Source organism: Ruditapes philippinarum, unplaced genomic scaffold (assembly GCF_026571515.1).
Source record: "Ruditapes philippinarum isolate M1 unplaced genomic scaffold, ASM2657151v2 ctg9176_1_1_1_1, whole genome shotgun sequence".
Lineage (NCBI taxonomy): Eukaryota > Metazoa > Mollusca > Bivalvia > Venerida > Veneridae > Ruditapes > Ruditapes philippinarum.
The window spans coordinates 41660-56571 of NW_026858577.1; the positions used below are offsets into that span (position 1 = coordinate 41660).

A 14912-nucleotide genomic window follows, 5' to 3' on the forward strand; every position below is an offset into this window, starting at 1 on the left:
AGAAAGAAGACAGATGGAAATAAACTTTGAGCTCCAGATGAAGGAAAAAGATCTCGAGATTGAGCGGATCAAATCCTGCAAAGTAACCACCAGTGAGGGAAGCAAGTCCCTCAGACCAAGAATACCTAAGTTCGATGAAGCAAATGATAATATAGATTCATTTCTGGAGAGATTTGAAAGATTTGCCATTAGCCAAGACTGGGAGAGAGAGACACTTGGGCAATGAGCTTAAGCTCATTACTATCAGGGCAAGGTCTGGAAGTTTTTACAAGTTTTGCCTATTGAAGAAGCCAACGAGTATGACACCCTGAAGAGGGCTATCTTAAAACGATACCAGTTGACTGAAGAGGGTTTCAGGGTGAAGTTCAGGCAGAGCAGACCACTACCTGGTGAGTCTGTTTTTCAGTTCATTGAGAGGTTGAGACGATATTTCACAAGGTGGACAGATATGGCTGGAGTAGAGCAGACCTTTCATGGAATAAGCGAGCTATTAATCAGGAACAGTTCATCGAGGGGTGTTCCACAGATTTGGCCGTCTTCCTGAAAGAAAGAGTGCCGACCTCAATAGAAGAGTTAACACGCCTTGCAGAGCAGTACATAGAAGCGCATAAAGGGGGCGTCTTCTGTTTTTGCCAGAGGTACTCCAGTTCCAAAACAAGGGCAGATGGGCAAGAGATCCATTCCAGGGACATCAAGCAGAGTGACAGAGAATAGAAATTCGCTAGTGAAGACATGCTTTATTTGTAATAAGGCGGGCCATTTAGCCAGAGACGCCGACAGAACAACAGAAGCCAAGCACCGAAGGTGTGCTTTATTTGCAACAAGACGGGGCATATTGCAAAAAGATTGTAGGGCAGACAAACCAGAAGGTGTAAAGAAGTGACCGCAAGGTAGCAGCCGTATGTGCCAAAGCAGACCTTAATCCACTTGAGAAGAACACTGAAGATGGAAAGTTTGAAGTTAAGCCAGTGGTGAGACTGTGCCGATCCTCGCGGGAGCTTGTACCATTGATTTTATTGGAAGAAGAAGGAAACCTGGAGTTGAAAAAGGGCTTTGTTGGAGCAGTATGCAGTTAGAGTGCTGAGAGTACTGGATGTGAGTTAGCGGCGGTAAAGAAGAAGTTTGTGAAAGAAGAACAACTCACGGGGTAAAGAAATTGTTATGAATAACAATTGATGGAGATGCCAAAGTAGTACCTTTGGCGAAAAATATGGGTAGATACGCCATACTATGTTGGGGAGTTAGAGGCAATGGTGCTTAAGTCATTAATATGCGATTTAGTGATTGGTTACGTTGCCGGAGTACTTGATAAGCCAAAATCCTGAATGGAAGGAGACAGAAGAACCATCGGCTGTTGCAGCAGTCATGACAAGAGCAGCAGCATCAGAGAGCAGAACCGTCCAACTAGAGCGTTGACTGTTTCAAAAACCTTCCTGCGAAGCTGAAGTTGACATAGAGAAATTGAAGGAATCCCAGAAAGGTGACTCTTCATTAAAAAAGTTTGGGACTTAGCAGAGAAGGCAAAGAAGCTTGCAAACCAAAAGGTGGGCCCAAGTTTAAATACGTGGTGGAAAAACGGTGTGCTTTTTAGAGCCTACTTTCAGAAAAATGGTGATGACTCCAAGCAGATTGTTGTTTCCGACAGACTTTAGGAAGAGAGTGATGGAACTTGCCCATGAATCCATTGTTGGTGGACATTTGTCATCTAAAAAGACAGAGGACAGAATCCTGACAAGCTTTCCATTGGCCAGGAATAACGGGAGATGTGGGACGTTTTTTTGCAGATCGTGTGACGTGTGCCAGAAGACCATCCCAAAAGGGCGAGTGAAGAAGGTCCCCCTAGGAGACATGCCGGTGATTGAGGAACCATTTCATGCGAGTAGCAATAGACTTGATAGGACCGATTATACCAGTGTCGGAGAAGGGCAACAGATATATCTTGACGGTGGTGGATTTTGCCACACGTAACCCTGAAGCCGTGCCATTGGCGAAAAATAGACACCGAGAGCATTTGCTGAAGCACTGCTTGAAATATATTCAAGGGTAGGATTTCCTTCAGAAGTTCTAAGTGACAGAGGAAGTCAATTTACAGCAGACCTCATGAAAGAGATATGCCGACTCATATCTGTGAAGCAACTCTTCACAACACCTTACAATCCAAAGTGCAACGGCTTGTGTGAGCGGATGAATGGAGTGCTTAAAAAGTATGCTGCGGAAAATGTGCCAGGAAAGACCGAAGGACTGGGATAGATACCTACCGGCCGTATTATTTGCATACAGAGAGGTACCACAGGCGAGTACAGGATTTTCCCCGTTTGAGTTGCTGTACGGAAGAACAGTTTTAAAGGGCCAATGCAAAATACTAAGGGACATGTGGACTCAAAGAGATGATCCAGAGATACAGAATACATACCTGTATGTGCTCAACCTGAAGCAGCGCTTAGAGGAGACATGCAAGATAGCCAGAGAAAGCCTGATGAAAGCAAAGAATACATACAAGCATCACTACGACAAGAGAGCCCGAAATAGAGTTTTGCGAGTAGGAGATAAAGTGTTACTGCTTCTTCCCACGGATAATAATAAGATGATGCTGCAATGGAAAGGACCTTTTCAAGTTGTCGAAGTAATGAATAAATTTGATTACAGAATCAAGATTGGAGACAAGCTGAAGACGTTCCACATTAATTTGCTGAAGAAATATGAAGAGCGCCAAGATAAGATTGGCAGCAAGTGTAGCGATCATAGAAGACGTTGATGATAATTCAGATGGAGCGGTGGACGACGAAAGTCTCCTGGACTTCCCTAACTACACAAGTGGAGAGACATACCAAGATGTCAATATCAGTGAGGGACTTACTCCTGAACAGAGGAAGCAAGTCCTTGCCATACTTCAAGAGTTTTACGAAGTGTTTTTCAGAGCGACCAGGAACAACTCCACTGATAGAGCACCACGTTGAACTTACAGACAAGAATCCCGTGAGAGTGAAACAGTACCCCATTCCATATGCCAAGAGACAAGCTGTTGAAAATGAAATACAAGATATGATAAAGGCTGATGTGATTGAACCATCTGTGTCGGAATACAACGCACCGATAGTCATTGTCAAGAAGAAGATGGGAGTAATCGATTTTGTATTGATTTTAGAAGACTGAATGCCGTCACGAAAATTTGACACCGAACCAATGGCAAGCGTAGATGACATCATGGCAAAGCTGAAAGATGCTAAGTATTTTACCAAGATCGACTTATGCAAAGGTTATTGGCAAATCCCAGTTGCTGAAAATTGCCGCAGATTTACAGCATTTGCAACGGATAGAGGGAGTTATCAATTCAAGAAAATGCCTTTCGGTATGGTTAACTCTGGAGCCACATTCAACAGAATGATGCGGAAGTTATTGGCAGGGTGTGATTTTGTTGACAATTATGTTGACGATATGATAGGGCATACAACAACCTGGACAGAACATAATGACAATGCTGCGGGGACCTCCTCCCAAAAGTTGGCAGAAGCAGAGCTTACCATAAAGCCATCGAAGTGTTATATAGGATATAACAACATTGGTTTTACAGGACATATGGTGGGAAATGGCATAGTTCAAATGGAAGGGGAAAAAAACTGACAAGAATCAAAAGAAGCGGAAGTGCCAAAGACTAAAAGACAAGTTAGAGCATTCTTAGGACTTGCCGGATATTACAGGAGATTTATAACCATCGTTTGCTGAGAATTGCGGCACCTCTCACAGACTTAACGAAGAAGGGTTTACCAAACAATGTACGATGGGGAGATGAGCAAGAAAGAGCTTTTAATACTTTAAAGGAGCAACTAACCAAGAGTCCAATTCTTCGACTGCCTGATTTTTTCGAAAGAATTCATTTTACAGTGTGATGCCTCGAATGCTGGGATAGGTTCGGCATTGCTTCAGAGATATGAGGGAGAGTTGTTTCCTATTGCCTTTGCAAGCAAGAAGCTACTTGATCGTGAAAGGAACTATTCTGTAGGAGAAAGAGAGTGTCTAGCAATCGTATATGGAATAAAGAAGTTCCCAAAAATACTTGTATGGGAAAGAGTTCATCATACAAACGGACCACAGTTCATTGTCGTACATCCGAAAAGTACACCAGACAACGGTCGATTAGTGAGGTGGGCCTTATTTCTTCAATCATACCAGTTCCGTATTGAAGCCATCAAAGGATCCGACAATATCTTTGCAGACTACCTAAGCAGACAGTATCAAGAAACAGATGAATAAAAAAGAATGTTATTTTGACATTTGATGGAAATATTTAATATTTCCTTTTGAAGAGGGCTGTTGTCAAAATAGCCATTTTATTTATGAAAAGAAACACAAATGTCCGCCATTTTGTATTATTTATTGTTTTGACGTGACGTCACAATTGTGGCGTTCTATCCGGTTCGCGCGTTGTGTATTTATATGAAATGAAATTGGAAATAAAAAAGAAGAAAAAAAATTTGATTTCGAAAGAGGCTTTATACATATTGTCGGAAAGCTTAATTTTCAGCAAGTCTCCTTGTTGGTGAGCAGGTCCAGTGAGGGAACCGAATAAAGCAGCAAGTCAAGAAAACGGTCGGCTTTCTAGTGAAGAGTTGAGCCTTAGCAACGGTCCGCTTCCCAGTAAAGAAGCAACTCTAAGAACGGTCCGCTTCCCAGTAAAGAAGCAAGTCTAAGAACGGTCCGCTTCCCAGTAAAGAAGCAAGTCTAAGAACGGTCCGCTTCCCAGAAAAGAAGCAAGTCCAAGAAGCGCAGCAAGTCCAAGAAGCGCAGCAAGTCCAAAGAGCGCAGCAAGTCTAAGAAGCGCAGCAAGTCTAAGAAGCGCAGCAAGTCCAAGGAGCGCAGCAAGTCCAAGGAACGCAACAAGTCTAAGAAGCGCAGCAAGTCCAAAAAGCGCAGCAAGTCAAATAGTGCAGCAAGTCCAAGAAGCGCAGCAAGTCCAAGGAGCGCAGCAAGTCCAAGAAGCGCAGCAAGACTAATAGTGAAGCAAGTCCAAGAAGTGCAGCAAGTCTAAGAAGCGCAGCAAGTCTAATAGAGTGCAGCAAGTCCAAGAAGCGCAGCAAGTATTAACGTGCAGCAAGTCCAAAAAGCGCAGCAAGTCTAAGAAGCGTAGCTAGTCCAATAGTGCAGCAAGTCCAATAGTGCAGCAAGTCCAATAGTGCAGCAAGTCCAATACTGCAGCAAGTCCAATAGTGCAGCAAGTCCAATACTGCAGCAAGTCCAATACTGCAGCAAGTCCAGGAGTACAGCGATTCTTAACTTACAATCACAAATACTGCTCAGAATATCGATAAAAATCTCATAAGTGAAACCAAAACTTGACAATGAGCGGGGCATTTTAAACGGAAATATATGCAAAGATAGTTAATAAATATACTTTGAAATAAATTGCAAAATCGTATTTATATGCGTTTCTTAGCCCAATTTGAGTGAAAAGCATTTAAACGCTTTTCATTTTGGGTCATTTTTTTACAATTTGAATAATCATTCTGGAAAAAACGAAGTGCGTGAATGATCTGAAATTTTGCACAAAGATTAATGGTCTAAACCTACATCAAATGGTACGTTTATCTGAAAAAATATTTTCATTCCCATCATGTCAAAAAAACCTCAGTGGAATCCCTTTAAACGAATATTGTGCATTTTGCATGATTTCCTTTTTCATTAGTGACCTGTGGAACAAAAACGTGATTCCAATGGTCAGTGACTTAAGTTAGGTGACTGTTTTTTGCTTGAAATTATATTAGGTCTGTCTCAACCATTATTCTTGGATAGTTGCCATGCAATCTTACAGTGTCCAATCAATGGTCACTTGGAGTATTTCAATTCGATAAATAGTTTTATTAACTTGTTAATGTATTCAAATAAGTTAAGTGTCGGGGAATAGCTAGAATAGCTACCGGTCACAATTAAAGGTAATGTTTTACTGTAACATACTGTAAAGTTATCTCAGTCATTCATTTGCTCAAGTAAATTCACACTTGAAATTTTACAATATAAACTGTTTCATGTGATTTTATTGTACATGCACATGCCGATGGTGACTTTTAAAGGAGCTCATACAGAGCAATTTAAAGCACTAAAAATGAAAAAAAAAAACACTGCAAGGATAATAATAAAAAATTCTCAGAATGAAATTAAACATCAATTTTTATTCAATTTTTAGCCCAATATGAGTAAAAAAAGTTGTAGAACTTTTTAGTCCTCTACCGGTTTAACCGGAGGGGACTTTAGGTTAACCCTCCGTCCGTCTGTCCGTCCGCACTCACAGGAAAGTAATTATGTGGCTAGAGGGAAATTGGTAACTGTTCTTTCTCTTTGAAGTCATTCATTCCGTAATGCTTTTATGTGGCTATTTTCTTTTGTGTGGCTAAAAAGAACAATAGAGAGAACAATAGAGTAGCCACATAGTAACTGTCCTGTGAGAAAAGTCTGTCAGTCCGTCCACAAAACTGGATTCCTCGATAACACAAAAAGCACTGAAAATATTTTTATGAAACTTGATATATGGATAGATGGCAGTATGGAGATTATGCACGTCTTTTTTTCTTCCTATGTTGAAAATTCTGGTTGCTATGGCAACAAATAGTCTGAAAATATGGCAAATTTAACACATAAACTGGATCCAGTGATAACTCAAAAAGAACTGAATATATTTTTATGAAACTTGAAATATGGGTAGATGGCAGTCTGAAGATTAATTTGCACTCCTTTTTCTTTTCTTCCTATGTTGAAAATTCTGGTTGCTATGGCAACAAATAGCCTGAATTTCAAGATTTCTGATTTAAATTTTTCAGCTTTTTCACTATAAGTTCTTTGTTTACTTCAAACTTTAAATATAAGTTTCTGGTCATCAACCACATCATATGTGACAAGGTTTACAGTCATCAACCACATCATATGTGACAAGGTTTACAACTCTAGCACCAAAAACTTTTCAGTATTACCTCCTTGGACTTAGAATTTTTACGAAAAAAAAATGTTGTCTTTTTTAAAAATAACTTCTTTATTTCCTAATGTATCTACTTCAAACTTCATATATATGTTTCTTATTATCACTCAACATTTTTGAGAAGGTTAAATACTCTAGCAAGACTATTTCCAGAATTATGTCCCCCTTGAACTTAGATTTTTTTCGGGAACTTCTTCATTCCTTAAAGGATTTACTTTAAAATCCCACATCGTAATAATATGACAAGGTTGTATAAATATAATTTCCTTACTAGGCAGGGAAACTTAACACATTACTGTGATATAGACAAACTTAGAACTCAAAAGATTTAAGTTCATTCATGTCATTCATTCACTGGTAAAATTGAATGGCCAATTGCCCATCAGAATGTTGCTGGGGTTCTAACCGGTAGGGGACTTATGGAATAGAATGTGTTCTTTGTAGGATTTGTTTTCTTGATAGATCAGCTAGGGCACTTTAACAGAATGATATTCTAAAAATAATTCAGAAATATTCTGAGAAATAAATTGCAAACTGTATTCTTATACTATTGTTAGCCCGATTCAGGCGAAAAGCGTTGCATCGCTTTTCAATTATAAGTGTTTATACAATAAGAATACTTATTCTGATAAAACAGAGTAAGCAAATGATCTGCACATGAGTTATTTGTCTAGACCCACAACAAATGATCTCGAAAATTTATTTCAAGTCCCGTCATGTCAAAAAACCTCAGTGGAGTCCCTTTAATCAGCTGTAAGACATAGTTGACTATTAGACTTAATGTCAGAGTTCAGACTGAATGTCAGTTAAGTAGGCCTACATGATTAATAAAATTTCTTCATATATTATTTGGTTAGGTTTGTGTAACTTTGTCATCAAGTTGCTGCACACAAATATTAGACTTAATGTCAGAGTTCAGACTGAATGTCAATTAAGTTGTCATAGAGAAATTAAGCCTAATCTGAGGATCAACCAGGCAACACCTAGATTACAAATCCTATGTGCTCAATGTTAAGCTAAGCTTGTGGACAGAAGTGGGAAAATGTAGAGATTATGAAGACCGTGTTTATAATATAGAATTGTAGCTGTATAAAGAGTAATTTTATGTTACTTATTGTATTGTTACAGTTAGCAAAGTGGTTCTCCCCCTATGGTAATGTGGATGTGAAAGCATATGGCCAAAATAAAGCATTGGTTGCTACATCAAATCACTACTGGTAAGACATTTTAATCTGTTTTTAGCTCACCGGTCACAAGTGACATGGTGAGCTTTTGTGATCCGGTGTCCGTACGTAAACTTTTACTTTAAACGACACCTCCTCATAAAGCACTAAGCCAATTTCATCCAAACTTCACAGGAATGTTCCTTTAGTAGTCAACTTTAAAAACTATTCAAAGAATTTAATTCCAAGCAGAACTCTGGTTGCCATGGCAACCGAAAGAAAAAACTTAAAATATCTTCTTTTAGAAAACCGAAAGAGCTAGAGCTTAAATATGTAGCATGCAACGTCATCAAGTCAGTGTCTACCAAGTTTGTTCAAATAAATGCCCTGGGGTACAATTGGCCCCGCCCTTTAACTTATTTGTTCATAATAAGAACTTTAAAATTCTTCTTATAAAATAGCTAGAGCTGAGATATTAAGCATGAAACATCTTCTAGTGGGTGTCTACCAAGTTTGTTCATATAAAAGCCCTGGGGTAAAAATTAGTCCTGCCATAGGGGGTCATTGATATTTGGCTGGGTTGCACTGGTGCAAACCGGGGTTATGGTATGGTGAATGTCGGGCGGCAGGCCGGCGGTGGGCGGCGTATGGGCGGGGAAAAACACTTCGTAAAAGTTTTCTAAGCAACTACTTATCACAGCCTCTTGATATTTGGCATACAGCATTGACAGGTGATCCCATACAGTGGGATTCGATTTCAGGTCTGTCGCTCATCCACTTCCTGTTAATCGACTTAGTTAAATTTTTGACATTAATGGTCAATGGTAGGAAATTTTCGTAACAGTTTTCTCAGGAACTACTTATCACAGCCTCTTGATATTTGGCATACAGCATTCACATGTGGTCTCATACCGTGAGATTAGATTTAAGGTCTGTCGCTCATCCACTTCCTGTTAATCGACTTAGTTAAATTTTTGACATTAATGGTCAATGGTAGGAAATTTTCGCAACAGTTTTCTCAGGAACTACTTATCAGTTATCACAGCCTCTTGATATTTGGCATACAGCATTTGCACATGGTCCCATAATATGGGATTTCAGTTTTGTTGCTTATCCACTTCCTGTTTACTGACTTAGTTAAATTTTCGACATTAATGGCCTCTTGATATTTGGCATACAGCATTCACATGTGGTCTCATACCGTGAGATTCGATTAAAGGTCTGTCGCTCATCCACTTCATGTTTATCGACTTAGTTAAATTTTCGACATTTATGGTCAGTGGTAGGAAATTTAAATTTTCGATAATTTATGGTCAGTGGTAGGAAATTTTCGTAACGGTTTTCTCAGCAACTACTAATCACAGCCTCTTGATATATGGCATACAACATTGACAAGTGGCCCCATGCTGTGGGATTCGATTTCAGATCTGTCGCTCATCCACTTCCTATTTATCTACTTACTAAATTTTCGACAATAATGGTCAGTGGTAGGAAATTTTCGTAACAGTTTTCTCAGGAACTATTTATCACAGCCTCTTGATATTTGTCATACAGCATTGACAAGTGATCCCATACTGTTGGATTTTATTTCAGGTCTGTCACTCATCCACTTCCTGTTTATCAACTTAGTTAAATTAATGGTCAGTGGTAGGAAATTTTCGTAATAGTTTTCTCAGCAACTACTTATCACAGCCTCTTGATATTTGGCATACAGCATTTACATGTGGCCCCATACTGTGGGAGCCGATGTCAGGTCTGTTGCTAATCCACTTCCTTCTACTGACTTAGTTAAATTTTCGACATGAATGGTCATTCAATGGTAGGTAATTTTCGCAACAGTTTTCTCAGCAACTACTTATCACAGCCTTTTCATATTTTGCATACAGCATTTGCACATGGTCTCATAATATGGGATTTCATGTTTGTTGCTTATCCACTTCCTGTTTACTGACTTAGTTAAATTTTCGACATTAATGGTCAATGGTAGGAAATTTTCGTAATACTTTTCTGAGCAACTACTTATCACAGCCTCTTGATATTTGGCATACAGCACTGAAATGTAGTTCCATACCTTGGGATTTTATTTCGGTCTGCTGCTCATCCTTTTTCTGTTAACTGGCTTAGTTAAATTTTCGACATTAATGGTCAGTGGTAAATTTTATTCTTAACATCACAGAATCATGATTTTTGGTATACAAATGCAACCCGGCTTTTTCTGTCTTTGACCCATTTTCCTTATTTGTATATATTAAAAATGTAAAAAAAAACTTCTTTTTAAAAAACCAAAATAGCTAGTTAGATATTAAGCATGAAACATCTTCTAGTAGGTATCTACCAATTTTGTTCAAATAAAAGCCCTGGGGTAAAAATTAGCCCTGCCCCAGGGGGTCATGGTTTTTCTCTATCATGAAACATCTTCTAATGAGTGTCTACCAAGTCTGTTCCAAAAAGGGCCCTTGGGTAAAAATTGGCCCTGCCTCGGGGGTCATTGATTTCTCTTATATGTATATAGTAAAAACTTTAAAAAAATTCTAATAAAAAAGAGCTAGAGTTTAGATACTAAGCATGAAATATCTTCTAGTGAGTGTCTACCAAGTTTGTTGAAATAAAAGCCCTGGGGTCAAAATTTTTCCCTATATGTATATGTAGTAAACATCTTCTAATGGGTTTTTACCAAGTTTGTTCAAATAAAAGCCCCTGGTTTAAAATTGGCCTTGGCCCAGGGGTCTATATACAGGTGAGCGAATTCAGGGCCATCATGGCCCTCTTGTTTATTTTTTGTGCCCTTTACAAAATCCTGATATCTGAATAACTATAATATTTAGTGTTAAAAAATAATATACTGTAAGTCTGTATGCAAAATAACACTCAAATAAATATAATTATTTTGAAGTAAACTTCAGGTGCTTCCTAAAGCATGAAAATGTGCATTATGTGACAAAATCTATATGTGGGGAATTGAAAACCCACCGAAAAATAAAAATATTGGTAAATTTATAATAAAAAATTATATTTTGTCTACACATAACATAATGTTGGTTAGATATGAGAACAGTAGACTGTTTGACTGAGAAATTGAAACAGAAGAACAGATATTATGAAACATCAATCTATAACACACTATTTAAAGCCCATTTAAAATTAACTTTTGATAATTACTGAAAATCTCAAAAGTAATGTATAACAAAGCACTTTAATTCATTTATTTTATTGTATTACTCTGAAATAACACCATCTACGAACCAAATCTCCAAACTAAAGAGTATCAAAGAATGACAACTTATGTACGCATGTTTCAATATATAAGAGCAGAAGAGTTCACTTTCTTGAATACTTAATACAGTACACTGACTAGGTTTCCTTGCTTCTTACCAGGGACTTCTCAGGGCTTTCTTAGGCATTTTAAAAGCTGAATAGTTATCCATATTACCTTAATATTGAAAGCGAGACCTTAAATCTAATTCGCTTCAAAGCCCCTAATAACAATTGTTTAAAAAACTTGATTTGTGTTTCATGAAGCATATGTTTTATTTATTGTTTGTAAAACATTATATTTCAGGGTACACATGTTTAAGGTTATAACTTATTTAAACTGTAATGTCTAAGGGTTGTTAACTTAAGTGGATTTATGTGAAATTCTTAATGAAAGTGACTGAAATGGTTTTCTTTTGAAAAGTAACTGTAGCTCTTTTTCTTTAATTAATGTTATATCATAGTAAATTTTATGCAGTTTAAATATGTTTGTATTTTATTATTATTATTACAGTGCCAAAGATATTTTGCGAGCATTTAAACAGCACAACACAATCTATGTGACATATTATAGTGTATGGAAACACTCACCAATTGCCAGGGGACTTTTGTGGTAAGTTTAGTTTTCACAAGGTATTAACTAGAATGCTGGATTTGTGTCATACAATATGTTGAGGTTCGGATTGGAAATCCATCCAATGTCCTCCATTTTCAGCCATATTTTAAATGTATTACTTCAACAAATTATTGTTTCATAGAAATTATTGTTATTACATCGACTTCTATTTTCTAATGATAGCGTATTACTTTACTTTGGATCATTAAGAAATCTTTCATTTGTAATTGCTATTTCTGATTTAGTATATAACAGTGTTTAAACTATTTGTTTTACATAAATAAGACATTTAAATGAAAACTTTGATATATAAATACTCCAACTATGTATTATTGAGACATATTACCAACTTGTTTCGAATTACAATGTAAATCAACTACATGTATTTGGTTTATACAGAATTTATTTCAGTTCAATTGTGTAGGAAGCTATAAGCATATAGACACACTTTCCAATCCGTTCCTGGAAACAATCAGTACTGAACTATGAGTGTAAAATTTCTTGCTGATGGAAACAACGACTTGCCCCCTGATGGGGTTTGAACCCATGCGTCTAGCGATCATAAGATTACTAGTCCGAGGCGTGAACCACTCGGCCATGCCGCCACTTTCCTTACATGTATTTTTGAATGGGTTCACCACAAAATTTAATACAATGGTAATAGTAATATATTTACTTGCCAAAACTCATATTTTTGACTCGATGAATACATAGTGGAAACTTTAAGTTATAAGTATGTCGATTATCCAGGCTATATATGTTTTTCTATTTCCTGTTTTTTTGAAGAAATTGAATTTTCATGAAATATTAAGGACAAAAAATGTATTGAAAATGCAAATGCTTTAGCCTATAGCAAACATGAAAGGAAAATACTAGATCTAATACTTCTTTTGCTATATTTTAGGACAGGAGTTTTGCTATCAGGAAGTGCTTGTGTTGTTGCCTTATTGACTGGTGATAAAAAAACATGACCCAAAAGAGACTTAATTAAAGGAAAAGACTTGAATTCATATAAAAGTTTGGAATTGACAGTAAAGATTGAATTAAATTTAACATAAAAGAGACTAAATTTACAAAAAAGAGGGGGAAAAGTTTGAGATTTTCTGACAAACTTATTTTACTTGAGGAAACTTGCGTGACAGGATATGAAAAATACAGTTACAGTTCAAATTCTTAAAGCTCACAATTGGAAAAAAAGCAAAATGTCAGCTTTGGAAACATTAGGCGTAAATCAAATGTCCAAACCAATTCGGATTAGGGGAAGTAAAGTCATGCACAATTTTCTTTGTCACCATGTCCTTCTGTCTTGTCGACGTCAGAAGACTGACAAAATAGTGGAATGTGGAGGCATCTGTGTCCTATTTGTACAACAAATTTATTCAGAAAAACTCAAGACTGAAATACTTTAATGAGTAAATAGTTTGATTGCTTAAGAAAGTGACATATTGTAGCTAGTATGACACACAAGAATGAATAAATGTTTTTGCAGTGTCAAGCCGTGGTAGCAGGCTTTGATTAATAAAATATGTTGATCAAATCATTGAAATAGTTTATGAACATAAAGTAAAGAAATTTGTTTTTAACTTTTTGTTGTTACCGGTTTTTAGAAATTTTATTTTCTTCTTTTTTGAATAAAATTCAATATCTCTTTCATTATGTTCTTTCTTTACACCACTCCATGGTGTTTATCGTTTAAAGTGTTACAGGGTAAATGTACTTAAGAGGAGAATTGCCATCGACGGCGTAGAATATGATAAACAAGATCAACAAGGAAAGGCGGCGTCCAATGAACGCAACCCCCATACGAACCAGCGGCAAGTAGCCCAGAAGGACCCAAACAAAAACAGAAACAGGACATGTTGTAAGGCAGAGCACAGACAGGCTTATCACTAAAATGATACATAAGAAGAAATAATAGTAACCTAAAAGGAAATCAAAATAAAAAAAAAACAAATAAATAATTGATTAATAGGCCCACTAAGTAAAAGGGCACAGAGGAAGGGGATAGGAGATTCGGGGAATGGGGGTGCAAAATTAAAGTTTATGCATTTTGTCAGATATTTTCTTTAAAAAAAGTGCGTTGCCATCTTAGATACCTTGTATGGTCATCAAAGATTTCAAGTAAACACCTGTTTGATTTAAAATGCCTTATTTTATTGACATCATTTGTTGAAATTTTAACGATTTGAAATTACAACCGTAAAATTAGATAAAAAAATGATACTAAAATCTTCCAAAAAGACAGTACTCCCAAAACTTAATACTTTAATTGTTTCTCCCGCTGTTTCCATTATATACCTTAAAAAGAGGCAAGCTCCACCCAGCAAAATGCCTATAACCTATGTTATACCAAAGCTTTTTATTAGCTCACCTGTCACAAAGTGACAGGGTGAGCTTTTGTGATCGCTTTTCGTCCGGCGTCCGTCGTCCGTCCGTCCGTAAACTTTTGCTTTAAATGACATCTCCTCATAAACCACTGAGCCAATTTCATCCAAACTTCACAGGAATGTTCCTTTGGTGGTCACCTTTAAAAATTGTTCAAGGAATTTAATTCCATGCAGAACTCTGGTTGCCATGGCAACCAAAAGAAAAAAAACTTTAAATATCTTCTTTTAAAAAACCATAAGAGCTAGAGCTTAGATATTTGACATGAAACATCTTCTTGTGAGTGTCTACCAAGTTTGTTCAAATAAAAGCCCTGGGGTCAAAATTGGCCCCGCCCTGGGGGTCATTGATTTTCCCTATATGCATATAGTAAAAACTTAAAAAATCTTCTTTTAAAGAACCATAAGAGCTAGAGCTTAGATATTTGGCATGAAACATCTTCTAGTGAATGTCTACCAAGTTTGTTCAAATAAAAGCCCTGGGGTCAAAATTGACCCTGCCCCAGGGGGTCATAGATTTTCCCTATATGCAT

General features: G+C 37.1%; 1 long non-coding RNA gene across 2 annotated transcripts in view; it reads left to right on the forward strand.

Moving 5' to 3' along the window:
- LOC132753642 (uncharacterized) overlaps positions 1-14307 on the forward strand; it is a 28031-nt gene extending 13724 nt beyond the window's left edge. For both annotated transcript variants that reach the window (XR_009628987.1, XR_009628986.1), the window contains exons 3-5: positions 8093-8181; positions 11894-11992; positions 12900-14307. This is a non-coding gene — a long non-coding RNA (uncharacterized LOC132753642). The remainder of the gene's footprint in view (positions 1-8092; positions 8182-11893; positions 11993-12899) is intronic.
- Positions 14308-14912: the final 605 nt, after the last annotated feature.